This window comes from Lepus europaeus, chromosome 9 (assembly GCF_033115175.1).
Source record: "Lepus europaeus isolate LE1 chromosome 9, mLepTim1.pri, whole genome shotgun sequence".
Taxonomy (NCBI): domain Eukaryota; kingdom Metazoa; phylum Chordata; class Mammalia; order Lagomorpha; family Leporidae; genus Lepus; species Lepus europaeus.
The window spans coordinates 30,858,661-30,873,048 of record NC_084835.1 but is presented as its reverse complement, the minus strand read 5'-3'; the positions used below and the strand labels follow the sequence as shown (position 1 = coordinate 30,873,048).

At 50.4% G+C, this 14,388-nt stretch overlaps 1 protein-coding gene across 1 annotated transcript in view; it reads left to right on the top strand.

Annotated features, from left to right (window-relative positions):
- IL17RD (interleukin 17 receptor D) overlaps positions 1 to 14,388 on the top strand; it is a 76,033-nt gene that overhangs the window by 35,700 nt on the left and 25,945 nt on the right. The gene's annotated exons all lie outside the window — the stretch shown is intronic.

Here is a 14,388-nt window from a genome sequence, read left to right as displayed (position 1 = left end):
TCCCCACTCCTCTGTCTTCCCCTCCCAGCCCCTGGCTGCCACCATGCGACTTCCTGGTTCTAAACATTTGACTGCTCAGGTGCATTATGTAAGTGAAGCCCATGGGATCTGTCCTCCTGTGCCAGCGTCTGAGTCTCAGAGTTGGTCTGTAGTGCTTCTGATCATTAGGGCTTTCGAGGAAGAGTTGGTATAGGCTGTGGAGGAACCACTGCTTCCAGGTGCCCTTCAATGTTGAGAGAATTCTGCCTGGGAGCCCGGCGCTGACTTAGCCTGGACACGGACCCGGAAGTCAAGGTGCGGTACAGGGGAAGACGAGAGCAACGCTTTGGAGACTTCACCTTGGGCCTCCATGGGGCTCCTCTAATTCAGTGTCTGCCGTGAGGGAAGATTGGGTGAAAATTGGAAGCAGATGGTAAGCGGGACTCACCTCCTTCCTGCTTGGAACAACTTCTGTCTGGATTAGGAGCAGAGTCAGGCCTGTGTTGAAAATAAGAGAACATGCTAATGAGACCTTAGCTCCGCTCTGTTCTGCCTTGTCTGTGGCACCTCAATTGCCAACCCACGGCATTTGACTCACCCTTTAGATTCATTTTCTCTCATTCATTTGGTTCACCCTTAGGGAGAGACAGAGAGCTCCTGGCTGGTTTACTCCCCAGACGTTGGCAGTAGCCAGGGCTGGGCAATACCAGAGCTGGGAGCTGAGAAGTCAGTACAAGTCTTCCCTGTCTGGCCCACTGCCTCTCTGGCCTGCATCAGGACTCTGTTCCCTGAGCTCTTGTATGCAAATCCAGCCATGTGCTGGAAGGACCTCCTTGGGTCCTACCTGACTCCATGATGCACCATGGGCAAGGCTGAGCCCACGTCTCATCCCAGCGCCGTGGTGCCTTTCTTTTTAGGCCGAGCAGAGGTGGCCAATAATTCCAGGGCTGCCCGAAGCCTGTGTGTCCTGGGTGGCGAAGAAGGCTCTGTGTCATCCCCAGGGAGTTTTGCTGACTGCTCACCATGCGCTGGGCTTGGTTACAGGCGCTTGTGGGTCTCTGCTCCAAACAGCTTTCTTTCCCTTCCACCCAGCCCGAGGCTCACCCTCACCATCCAGCAAGATGCCCGCCTCTGCTGTGAGGACACTTCTCTCGCCAGCCTCCTTTATTCAGCTACTCCTCTTCTGAAACCCTATTTCACTTGGCACTCAATTGCATACCTGAACGCGTTGGGTCAATAAAGCACAACCTTATCTGCTGTATTTGTAGTTTCATGTCTCTTAGCTTTGTTTTCCAAAATGAATTACAAACACTTGCAGGCAGGGGTCACATTTAGCTTTGTCCCCAGTCACTCAAAATGTTGCCGGCCATGCAAAAGCATACTTAAGGTGCTTGAGACATCTGGTTAATAAATTCTGATATATTTGCTGAGGTTTCTCATGAATAAATGAGGAGGAGAGAACCTCAGGGTGCAGCTAAATGATTTTAGGGAGAGCTAAGTTTCTGAGATACGGATCATTCTTTGTTGTTCCGAACTCAGGCTACCCATGTGTTGCGATCCTAATCACAAACTGGAATTTCTAATTTTTAACCAGCAAATTGTTCAACATCCTGAGATGGTCCTGTACAATCCAACGTGCACAGTCTTTTCCCAGCCGCCCTGACCCTCTGAAAAGAGCTGGAGGTCTTAGGTTTCCACATGGCCGTAATACGATTACTGGGCAGGAGGGAGGATGTTGTCAGTCACTGCCTGGATTTGCCAGGTTCCCTTTTCACTTTATACAGTTATGTTATTCACATGAGAGCAGCCAACTAATCATAAAATCCTTAAAATTTATGTAATTTACAAGAAACATGCAGGGTAAGTTCTAGTAATTCAGCTACTCTACAAGGTAGTGTTTGGGATAGCCACGTGAGTAGGCAGCGGACTGAGAAATCAACACGTGTGCCCTGTGTGCTGAGTAGCCTCATGAATACATCTGTCCTGTTGTATGGCAGGTGACAGGACCAGCACTACGACTGCTTGGTAATGGTGCTTTCCGATTGGAGGAAGTGATGGGTGGTCAGGGTGACTGGACTCTTGGCAGGAGTTTGACCTCGTGATCCTGTCACCTTGTGAGTTTCTGGTCCCGTGTGTTTCTCCCAGAATGTTTTGTATCTGAGGATTTAATTGTCTATGTGGTGCAGGCCACAGAGACCCCCTTGAAGAGTCTTTTCAAAGTAAGAGGTGGGGGAGGCTTTGGAGGATTTCATATTCTTATTTGGACTTAGTTTTATTGTTTTTTGCCTTGAGCTTGTTATATTTACAGAAATAATGAAGTTCTCTTTAAAAGAAAGCCTATAGTTTTCCTGGAACCTTGAAAATCTACTCTTAGGGAATTTCTGTTTGAGAGGCTGGATATCCCAGCCCATATGGGCAGTTGGGAAAATAGCAGCCCGGGGTGGGTGCCCTCCGGCTCCAGCCTCCCGTCCACCAGGCCTTGTGTATGGGGATGTGCTGGCCTTGGATCTGAGCTCACCTGAAGTCTTGGCTTCACATTGACCCAGCTCCCTGTTCTCAGCGTGAAATCATTTTAGCTGAAATGTTTGGAGCTTCCTTTTTTTCTTTTAGTATTTAATCATTCTTTTAAATCTTTTCTAGTAAACACTTCTTCATGCAAACTTAATGACAAAGTACTGCAGGCTTCTAATTTATTTACACCCTAGAGCTCTGGTTTTGTAAACATTTCTCCATGGGAAGCCTAATGACGGAGACAAGACCTGTTGATTTCTTCCTGTTGACAGGTCAGGAAGAAGATGGTGTGGGACATTTGCTGGCCTCAGCCCTGTAGGAGAGGGGCAGGGACTCACCACCCCCAGGGCCTCCTCATCAGGGGAGGAAATGTGCTCCTACCCGCTCTTCTGTTTGCCAGTTCTGCCTCCCAGTGAATTTACTTTGTCCTTGGCCTCTCTGTACCAATCCATGCCAGAAATCCTTGCAGAGGGAAAGCAGGGAGACCTTTCGTCCTGGGAATGCTGAAAAATGACTTCCAAGGTGACTAAGTCTTACTCCATCTTTTTTCACCATCCCCCTCCCCCGACAGGGAACATTTATCTCCACCTGAAATCAGCTGCAACAGTGGTTCTTCATTTTTATATCATTCTTTGCCCTGCCTTGTTGAATGACATGCTAGCTCTTCAAGGAAATGAAAACAAAGCTGACTGCTTGTTGGTAAACGATTATTTCCTGGCCTAAATATATCAGCGTGAGTTGATCGGTGTGTCACTGTGTGCTTGTGTGGTTGCATGTGTGTGTCTTAATGGGAATTCCATGTGGTATCCTTGGAAATTAGGAAAGCGAGTCCTCAAGATTTACTGCTTCTAACTTAAAGGCAGACTACTGGCTTCTTTCCAAGAAGTGGGGAGACATAAAGTTGTAGGGATCATTAGTGTTGGAATATATCCTTCTGATTGCCCACTCTTCTAGAATTAGTTTGGCAAAAGGTAAAAATCACAAGCAGCAGTGAAATTATCTGCCCTTTGGAACTTGTAATGTCCCTTGTAATAGACCTGTGCAGGGGACCTAGCATCACCTGAGTCATGCGTCCTTTGCTGTGTACCAGTTTTGAGGCTGGCACGTGTTTTGCTGGGGCTGGCAGAGCAGCCAGAGCCGGAGATAAGTCCTCATTTTGGAAAGTCGGGGTTTCAGATTAGCCTTCGCAGTGACTCCTGCGTACATATTTCAAAACATGTCCCAGCCTAACCTGCTTTTGTGTGTTGAGCACAAACACCACACTGCAAAGGCAGCTGAGCAGGAGAGGGGAAATCAGCTGTTTTCTTCATCTCCTGGATACCAGGAATGTTTTCTTCCACATTCAAAGGTGAAAAAAGATGGAATAAGACTTAGTCACCTCAGAGGTCATTTTTCAGTTTGATTCAATGAAACTGACTTGACTGGAGACATGACAGGTCCCCAGAGGTCTGAAAAGTGCTAGAACCCCTCTGCTTACTGTATAAAGGATTGTTGCCACTTTGTAAACTTCATGCATCCCAGCAGCTCTGAGAAGGTGTTCCATCACTGAGCTGTCACAAATATTGCCTTTAAGGGGTTCAATTAGACAGCATCAATCCAGCCTTTTATTTAAAACTGAGATCTCCCCTCCAGCCACTTTCCTCCTTTTGTTGTCAGTTGCTAAAGGGAAACCACTCTGTGTCATTCAGCAGACCCGGTGTTAGGTTACCAGGCTGTTGAGGGAAGCGAGACTCTAAGGCTGGCAGATGAGAGGTGCTGGTGGGCTTTCTGGGGTCCAGAAGCCTCCTAAAATACTGTGTGCCAGTGTACATGCCCCAGCTCCCAGTAGATTCCCAAAGGAATACGTGCGTGTGAATGAAAAGCGGAAATACTCTGTTGGGAGGGCTGAGAGGGTGAATGAGAGGACTTTAGTGCCTTTGGTTCTGGCAGTGATAGTACAAAGGGACTTTTTTTTTTTTTTTTTTTTGACAGGCAGAGTGGACAGTGAGAGAGACAGACAGAAAGGTCTTCCTTTGCCATTGGTTCACCCTCCAATGGCACCGCGCTGATCCGAAGGCGGGAGCCAGGTGCTTCTCCTGGTCTCCCATGTGGCCATCCTCCACTGCACTCCCGGGCCACAGCAGAGAGCTGGCCTGGAAGAGGGGCAACCGGGACAGAATCTGGCGCCCTGACCAGGACTAGAACCTGGTGTGCTGGCACCGCAAGGCGGAAGATTAGCCCATTGAACCGCGGCGCTGGCCACAAAGGGACTTTTAAAAGTTTGTGGAGGAGCCGGCACTGCGGCGTAGCAGGTAAAGCTGCCGCCTGCAGTCTTGGCACCCCACATGGGTTCCAGTTTGAGACCTGGCTGCTCTACTTCTGATCCAGCTCTCTGCTATGGCCTGGGAAAGCAGTGGAAGATGGACCCCTGCACCCACTTGGGAGACCCGGAAAAAGCTCCTGGCTCCTGGCTTCGGATTGGCCCAACTCCAGCCATTGTGGTCATTTGGAGAGTGAACCAGCAGATAGAAGACCTTTCTCTCTCTCTCTGCCTCTGCTTCTCCATAACTCTGCCTTTCAAATAAATAAATATTTTTTTTTTTAAAAAAAAAGCTTGTGGAAAGGAAGTGAAAACATACGTGGTAGAAAAAAAATGAAATCCATGCTAGTGTCTTTTAATCATACGTATTTTCTGTGAATGTCTTGAAGATGTGTGTGCACGGATTTCAATTTCTTTGCATCAGGAATCATTTATTTTTAATTTTCCGTGAACTTTTTGAAGTCCCTTTTCCTGGCAGGGGATGGTGCCGGTAGGGGAAGGTGACTGAATGGCAACTCACACTCAGCCCGTTTTCCCATCTGACCCGTGTTTGTCTGAGAGCTTCTGGGTGTCACTCAGCCCTTCAGCCGCTCCCTGCATCTTGAGACCATCTCATGCTGTAGTCCATGAGCACATGTAGATGCTTCACAGGGCCCTGGGCTGCCTGTGGCACAGCTGGGGGGACTCAGATGTTGGCTGAACACCTTCGCCTGTGTTCATGTCATCCTAAGCAGTGCAGGCGAGTGACACAGCCCTGGGAACCAGCAGCAGTCAGCAAGTGTGAGGTGTGTGCTTGTAGCAGAAAGACTTGAGGAAATCAGCTTTGGAAGCCCGATCTGCAGACTTTTTTATTTCTCTCCAGATTGCTGCTAGTCCGGGAGAACCAAGACTACTGAGAACTATTGAGAGTGGTGGGCTGGAGCGGCGGCTGGGGCGGGGGAGAGGAGAAGCTTGTTCACATGCTTGTTAACATTTGAGGGTCTTTGACAAAGGAAGTCTGATGCCCTGCCCCGGTCAGCCAGCGATTGCCCCCCGGGAGGCCCCGTTGTGCACAGGAAGTCAGACACTAATGATGTTAGTGAGGGGACAAAGGCGCCCGCCCCTGGAAGGGCCTAATTGCTGTGTCCGGCTCCTGGGCAGCCTGCTTCAAGCCAGAGGGGGCTGGGCAGGATGCGCTAAGTGTTAACACCTGGAGCCTGCACTGCTGACTTCCTGGTTTTTTTTTTGTTTTTTTTTTTTTCTTTTGTGCTGCGTGTGCTGGCTGGGTGCACACACAGATACAGATACAGGAACAGGCACTTACAGACCCAGGCTGTGTCTCCCGGACATTTCAGGATGTTGCTCTAAGAGAAGTGGCTCCATAAGGAGAGTGCACTTGCTGTGCAGTGTCGTGCCTGGGCCAGGGCAGGATGGAGCTCCAAGGCCTGAGCCATGACCCCTCTCATCCCAACAACAGTTTGGTGACCATTCCTTCCTTGCCCCTGTTCCCCACCTCCCATCCCCAGGAAATCTTCCGAGGGAACATTTCAGGTGTCTGAACTGGTTTAGGGTGGAAATCCTGGTCAGGACTGAGAATGCTCCTGGGCTAAGAGGAATGGGGCTGGGAGCCACCTGGGGTCCTCAGGAGATAGATATGGTAGGGTGAGGACACAGGGGGGTACTTGCTAGCACCCAAGGGGGTTGTGATGTATGTGTGGATGTCTGTGTCTATCTGAATCCATGCCTGGAGAGGTCACTTTGAGGTTTGCATCTAGGGAAGTGTGCAGACCCAGTTGCAACCCTCTCATTGCCAGGAGGGTTCTCTGGATTCTTGGTGTCTAAACATGGCTTTGAACCTGGGGCCTGAGAACCTGCAGGCCCTTGTGTGTCTTGAGCTCTGGGAATGCCTCAGGGTTTGTGAGCCGTGTGTCTGGGGAAATTGATTAAGGCCTGTTTTTCACGGATTCTCCAAAGGGGTCTAGAAACCGTTTGCTCTGAACAAAAGGGTCATCAATGATTCAAAGTGAAGACCCCCTGCCTTGGCAGAGGCCCTGCAGGGGTGGGATTAGAGGCAAGGACAAGGCTGCCTTGAACCTGAGCCTGAGTCTGGGGTCCCCCTTGGGCCACCAGTGGCAGGCAAGTTGACAAGGATTCTTGCAGAGAGGGAACAGGTGCATTTTAAAAGGATGCTTGAAGCCTGTCTCCCTCCTAGAGAAAAGGTTGGAAAAAGTCACTTATTTTGAAACGAAGGTCTAATGTCAACCTGCTGCTTCTATTATTTTAAGGAGGTTTTCTGCCCAAGGCCACCACGGGGACAGACTTCATCGGCTGACGGAAGGAAGGGTCCACCCCGCTTTCTAGCATGTCCTGTAAGGCCTCGATCAGCCATCTGAACCCAAGAGGGCAGCCTTCTTTAATTTCTTGAAATCCACTTTGAAGACAGCACGTGTGTAGGGCCTGCCAGGGACCTGCTGGGTGGAGGAGGCTGAGTCCCCATGGCAACGTCCCCACCCCCACTCCCTCGATCCTGCAGGCGCGCGTGTGCTGTGAAAGCAGATTCCAGATGTGCGCAGGATTCAGAGACTCAGTCCGCGGCCCTCGGAAATGGTATTTGAAGTTGTGCACAATCCGGTGCGCTGCTCTCTGTGTGGTCCCAAGCCTCTTTATTAGTAGCTGTGTTCTGATCCGAACATTTCCTCTTAGCTTAGGCATAACAATCATGTGTAGAGCTGTTACTTTCCCCCCTCCTCTATTTGTCTAATCACTGTTTTGCCCTCTTGGGCTTCTAGAGTGAAGTCTTTCCCAGCTAAGGGAGAGGGAGCTGGTGGCTGATTTGCTGGGTGGGCATTTGGGCGGTGGCTTGTTTGCTTCCTCTTTGTGGCCAGCATTTACAAAAAAGCAGTTAATCTGTGTCTGGGAGCTGTCCGCCTGTGCTCTTTAAACTACAGATGGGCTGTCACCTTCAAGTTGCCAGTGCTCCCACATGCGCTCCTCATTTGAGTGCCTGGGAGTGGAGCTCTGGCCCTCTGTCCAGAGGCGTGTTTTATAGCTCGCCTTGAACGTTTGCAGAATGGGGGGAAAACCGGAACCAGACTGCCTGTCTGTGAGTCTCAGCCACGGAAGGACACAGAGCCCCAGATCCTCCACAGGCTCCCTGCAAAAGACACTTGGCCTGTAGCTTTGTGAAAGGCAGGGAGACTGCAGAGCTTTGCTTTTCAACACAGGAAGGTGGGCGGCATGTGCATGTGTGCATGAGTGTGTGTGTGTGGAGAGCTCTGGGCTTCAGCTGGTATGTTCCAGCAACAGAGCAGTAAGAAAACGATCAAGTCTGGCATGGAGAAGAGACATTTCCAAACATGTCCAGTTCCACGTAGGCCACCAACATGTAGAGGAGCGGCTCTCTGAACAACGACTCAGCTGAACATCCTAGCATTGCCTTCTGTGAGTGGACTGGGGAGAGGACGAGAAGCTTCAGTGTAGACGAGAGCCTTGCTTTTGATAAGCAGGATGCATGGTAACTTGGCCCAGGTCAGCTCCATGTTACAGCTTAGAAACAATTGTCCCTTCAGCTCTCCTTTGGGGAGCGTGAAATTAGGAACATGTGTGTGCTGATTAGCAGCATGTCAGAGATGAATCATGATTACGGCTTTGGTCTGGTGCACAGACCATGCTCTGGAGTAGTGATTTCCTACCTCCCTGAGCAAATCTCTTTAATTAGCTTAAGATCTCTAGGTCTTTTTGGGCCCGACGTGGTAATTGCTGGTGGGAACCCAGCGGCACCCCCCTGGAGCTGGTGCGCTCCCGCCCCAGGCAGACTGCTGGCATCCTGCGTGGCTGAACGGGGTTGCATCTCCATGATGTGTTCGAGGGAACAGCTTCCGGGAATGTGCAGGGAATATCTTCAATAGATCCAGGCCCAGGCTGGCTCACTGGTTTATTTTCCTCGTGTTTGGGGTTCACCAGCATTCCCCTCGGCTTACATCACCTGGGGCGCCGCTGCCTTTGCTGACTTGTTGTTGTTGTGAAAAGTTTGAACTGAAGTGAGTGGGACCTGTCTCTGGTTACGAAACCGCCTGAACCAGCACAGAAATCAGACGACCCTACATTGAGCCACCTCTTGCCCTTCCCACGAGTCTCGGTTCACAGGCACAAGTGTTAGTTCCTGCGGCAGATTTTAAGCCTGGTAGCCCTGGATTTTTTTTTTTTTTTTTTTTTTAAATCTCATTGACATACTGGAAACCCAAGATGGGGAACATTTTATGGCAAACAAAGTCTGAGTTGGCCTTAGTTTTGCATCGTTACTAGGTGCACCTTTAAAACCTCATCCTCTCTGTTGTTTCTGCACAGTGTTCTTACATTCTCACCCAGACCCTGGTCATCCCCAGCTTTCCGAACACTCCCTAATTGATCTGAATGCCTCCCCGTTTGGCCTGCCTGCCAGTGGAAGGGGTGCTGCTGGTGGTGCTATATTTAGCACAGTCCTCAAAATGCAGTTTTTCCAAAATGGCAGTTAAGCTCCTTTGGAACGTGATTAGAAGTGTTGCTGTGGGAGGTTGGTGCCTTTAAGGGGCTTAGACTCTCCAAGCGCCCCTTGGGGAACCCTGGGGGGTGCTCCTGGCTGTTCAGTGTACGATCCTGCCCCTGGCTGGCTTGGTGACATCTTGCTTCACGCCATATGGCTGGAGCATGGCGAGGGGCTCATTTTATTCCTTTATGGCACTTAAGGGCTACCTCCCCCTCCTTCCTGAGTCAAAGATGTTTTCTCCATTACAAATGTTCCCATTTGCTGCTTCCGGGTCTCCTTACTGCAGAGCACCGACCAAAGGAATTTCAGAGCAGAGCTCCAGGCTTCAAGACTTGCTTCTTAGGCACTTTGGAACAAATTAAAAGCTACCCGTTAGTGCAGCCAATGGGGGTGGTTAATTAACTAAGAATGCGGCACCCTGAGGCCACAGCTTTGGCATTTATAGTTTTTCAGTAACAGGCAACAAATACGTATTTTTCATTGTCAGCTCATTAAATATCAAAACGGCATAGTAGCTGTAAGCATGGGATTATCTCCTGAAACACAGTTCCCAGAGCCATGGACCAGCCTCATATGTGTGCATATCTGTTTCCTTTTGGTATAGGCCTGGATTCTGAGCCCACAAGTCACTGTGTAACAACTAGCGAGGTGTCACTGGTTCGAATCCTGCATTCGTTTATTTGGACAGGAAACTAATCATTGTCCAGGGCTGACGACGAAGGTATTTGCCAATCCCAGGACTGCGGGCAGGGGTTATGGAGGCCATAGGGGCTCTTCTCTTCTAATCCAACTTGTGTCATTGTTAGAGGTGGAGTTCCTGGGACCCCCCCAGTTCTCTCCATGACTTTGCCCTGGCCTGGTTTTCCACCCCATCTCCCACAGTCCTCCAGGGTTCTGCTGCAGACAGATAGCATTTGGACAATGCAGCTCCTGTGAGCTTTCCCATCTTCTAGGTGTGTCCTCTTGGATCAGGTAGGCAGAAGACTTCTCAGGAACAATGCCATGAACATTTCTGAATCAGGTGCTGCGTTGAGTTCATGATGCAGAGGAGTCTTCAAAAAGTTCACAGAAAATGTGTATGATGGAGGCCGATGCTGTGGCGTAGTAGTTAAGCCTCTACCCGTGGCACCAGCATCACATCTGGGCACCAGTGTGAGTCCCAGCTGTACCACGTCCAATCCAGCTCCCTGCGATGCAAGTAAGAATCAGGGGCAAAAGTCACTGTGACTCTGCCTTTTAAATAAATAATTCTTTAAAGATTATTTATTTATTTATTTGAAAGGCAGAGTTACAGAGAGACAGAGAGGTCTTCCATCTGCTGGTTCACACCCCAAATGGAGCTGGGCCCATCTGAAGCCAGGAGCCAGGAGTTCCTTCCGGGCCTCCCACATGGGTGCAGGGGCCCACGCACTTGGGCCATCTTCCACTGCTTTCCCAGGCCATAACAGAGAGCTGGATTGGAAGTGGAGTAGATGGGACTTGAACTGGCGCCCATATGGATGTTGGTACTACGGACTGCAGCTTTACCCGCTATGCCACAGCACTGGCCCCATCAAATAAATAAATTTTTTTTAAAAGTTCATGAAAAGTACATGTTGTGAAAAAACTGCCTGGATTTCTATTTTTTGCACCCAAATAAACATCTTGTAGTGCCATTCTCCTTGAGCTTTTTGAAGTGCCTCCTGTATAAGCTTTCAATTGCTGCTATAATAACTTGCCACCAACGCAGGAGCTGCAAATGGCACAACTTTATTATTTTATAGTTCTGGAGGGCAGAACTGCGCAGTGAGCCCTAAGCTTTTGGGGACTGCCTGCATTCTTTGGCCCTTTAGCCCTTGCTTCCTCCACCTGCACTCAAAACCAGTAGTGTAGCATCTTTAAATCTTTATCTTTCCTCTACTGTCCCTCACCCACTCCTGTGCCTTCCAAACAAATTCAAAAACAAAACAGCATAGTCCCAGGTTCCAGTGACTAGGTGTGGGCATTCATCTACCGAGAAGTGTGGCGAGCACAGTAGAGCAGGTGGTGTGGGCTAGCCTTGGCACACCATTTCTAAGCTGTTTTCTGGAGCAGCTAAAGCATCTTTTGGGGGTTAGTGGAGGACAGCCAGGTAGCAGTGTGCTGGAGCACTTCGGGGTGAAAGCTCTTCACGGTGCCCGGAAGGTCTGGTGCCGGGGCTGCTGTCTCCTGCTTCTGGGTTCTGTGACCAGGCTTGGGTGCTCACAGGGTCCCATGGCGTCTGGCTTTCTGTGGAAAGGGAATTACCACTTGACATCCTCGTGGCAAGTGAGTATGCAGGCCCCGAGCACTATATGTCTGGGACTAGGCTGGGAGGGCAGGGCGTGGGGAAGCAGGATGTGGGGAGTAGACGTGGCTTCCTGTGTGAGGAGATGAGAGGAGAAGGGATTTCGGGACCTCGGGAGGGCCTTGGAACGTGTGCTCAGCAGTGGCAGTGCCTGGCGGGGATCTGAGTGTAGAGGAAGGAGTGGCTGGGCAGCTGGGCAGAGGCCACACCAGCAGTGGTCCAGGAGGGCCTGCAGCCAGTGACAGACTGCAGGGATGGGAGAGCGGAGATGCGTGTTTGGAGCTCAAGGTGGCAGCCAAGGGTCTGGTTGGTAGCTGGTCTGACCCCAAAGGGCTTAGGCCCACGTGAAATGCTCAGTGGGTGGTGAGTGGAAGCCACATGCACATCTCATTGGTTCCGTGAAGAGCTCCACACCTGTTGCAGGAACCTTATTTGGAGGGATTTAGGTTCTTGCATGCATGAGGTAGCACATCTCACTGTCTTGGGCTTCTTGCCACAACACATTGGCCATTGCAAGTGCCCACTCAATACCTGCTAAAAACGTGTTGCAACAGATACTGAGGGAAAGCCAGCATAAGAAATGGAGGGTAAACAGGAACAGGGGGAAGAGCTGACCAAGTCCCATAAGGCAAGTGACTGATGGGTCAGCAGAGTGCCTGCGCCCCTGGAGTGGGATGTGTTCCTTTCTGAAATGTGCCGCCTCTTTATGGCCTCATGTGGCCCTCCTCAAGCCCCCTCCCAGCGCAGAGCCGGAGACTCAGACCCGTGGAGCAGCGTGGTTTGCCTTTGGTCACCAGCTGGAGGGAGGCAGGATTGAGGTACTTACTGGTTTCCTCCCCAATTCTAGCCCAGTCACTCTTCCTGCCTTCAAGCTGCTGCATGTCAGCCTTGCCTGTCCTTCATCCCTGCCAGGTGCCACCTTATGGCATTTCATGTGCTAGGCACTTATTTCTGGCTGGCGTCGCCATCCTAGCTACATAGATCTCGTTTGGCCATTGATGCTGGGGGCTCGTGGAGACCCAGGATGTTGTTGGAGACTTGTCTGGATGCCTTGAACGTGATCCAGGTATCCAGTTAACTCTTCTTTGAAAGTCCAAGCACCATGCCACTTCATTCCCTGAGCATAATGTCATTCCTAGCATAATGCCTAGAAAATGAGTGGGTTTCTGTTCCCGGGGTTTGTAAGGGAGGAAGAGGGTGTGGTTAGGGTGTTTTGAGCTTTGGTCTTGGGCATTACCAAAGGGTTGTAGGGGTGGGACTGCCTCCTTCATGGTCTCTGCTGCGTGGGTGTCCGTCATCCAGAGGGTGGGGAGCTTCTGTAGCACAGACTATGACTTAGTCCCTAAGGAGTCATGGGCACTCTTAAGAGTCTCAAAAGGGGGCCGGCATTGTGGTGTAGCAGATTAAGCCGCTGCCTGCATTGCTGAATTCTATCTGGGCACCTGTTTGAGTCCCGGCTGCTCCACTTCTGATCCAGCTCCCTTCTATGTGCCTGGGAAAGCAGTGGCAGATGGCCCAAGTGCTTTGGGCCCCTGCACCCATGTGAAAGATCCAGATGAAGCTCTTGCCTTTGGCCTAGCCCAGGCCATTTCGGCTCTTTGGGGAGTGAACCAGCACATGGAAAAATCTCTCTTTCTCTAACTCTGCCTTCCAGATAAAATAAATCTGTTTTTTAAAGAGTCTGATAAGGTAGCAATCCTTTCCAAAGTATTTCTGTCCAGGTGAGGAGTTCTGGAATTTTGTGTATGTAGGAAGAGAAGGCAGAAGAAAACTGGAGGAGGGGGTGAGCTGTGAAGAAGGAGCTCCGGTGGATCAGGGGCTGGGTTGCTTAGTCCTCACTTCAGAACGCGGAGGGAGTGTGTGTGTCCAGCGCTTTGAGCACAGCTGCGCTTTCCCAAGGTCCATGTCCATCTGAGCTCGGGGATACAGTTGCAGTGGGCGTGCCTGGCCTCAGACTGAGCAGCACAAACATGCCTGGAGCATATGGCTGGGCTGGCGCTGTGGCCTGAAACCCCGGGCCCCTTCCCTTCTGAGTGTTCCCTACATCATGTCTCCGTGTAACGATTGCCCATTAAGACCAAGCTGCCGGCAGATGGGTTCCCCCAGCATCCTCCTTGCTGAACGGAAACTTCAGCTGTGTGGTTAGAGGATTTTTCCCATCACGTAGCCTTTCTAAATTAACGTATTTTGGAGGGTTCTGCAATTAACACCGGACGGCACATTTGCAGGTTGTTAGAGAGGCAGTTAAACCCGAGTGGGCAGACGTGTAGCTCCTCTTTCCCATGATGGATAAGTGGTGGGTTAGGGGAAGGCGGGGTCACTGGGAGGGTTCCGGCGTTCCCTCCGCGGACACTGTAATTAAGGCGGGAAGTCTGGAGGAGTTGTTAGCCCTGCTATTAGTAGTGCAGATGGCTGATGGCCACAGCAGCCAGAGCTGGGAGGTAGAGCTCTGAAAGTCTTTCTAAGTTTGCTTTTATGACCCACCCCGTGTATTCCAAGCATAGGTGCGGATGCAGGGAAGAATTTTCTCATTAAAAGTAACGGCTTATTCCCACACTCATTCCCGGTCTTGGAAGGAGAAACTGCTTTCCTTAGACTTGAGGAATTGCCTATCTGTCGTGGCTTAATAGAGCTTTCCGATGAGAGCGTCTGGTAAGCGAATTTTACAACCAATCAGTGTTCAAAGCAGATCCGGCTGGCAGGGCTCCAGCTGGCAGCTTTTGGTCTTCCTTCCAATTTTGCTGTTAATGAATTATTTAACCCCTCAACACAGAGCAGCCCGCTCCTGTC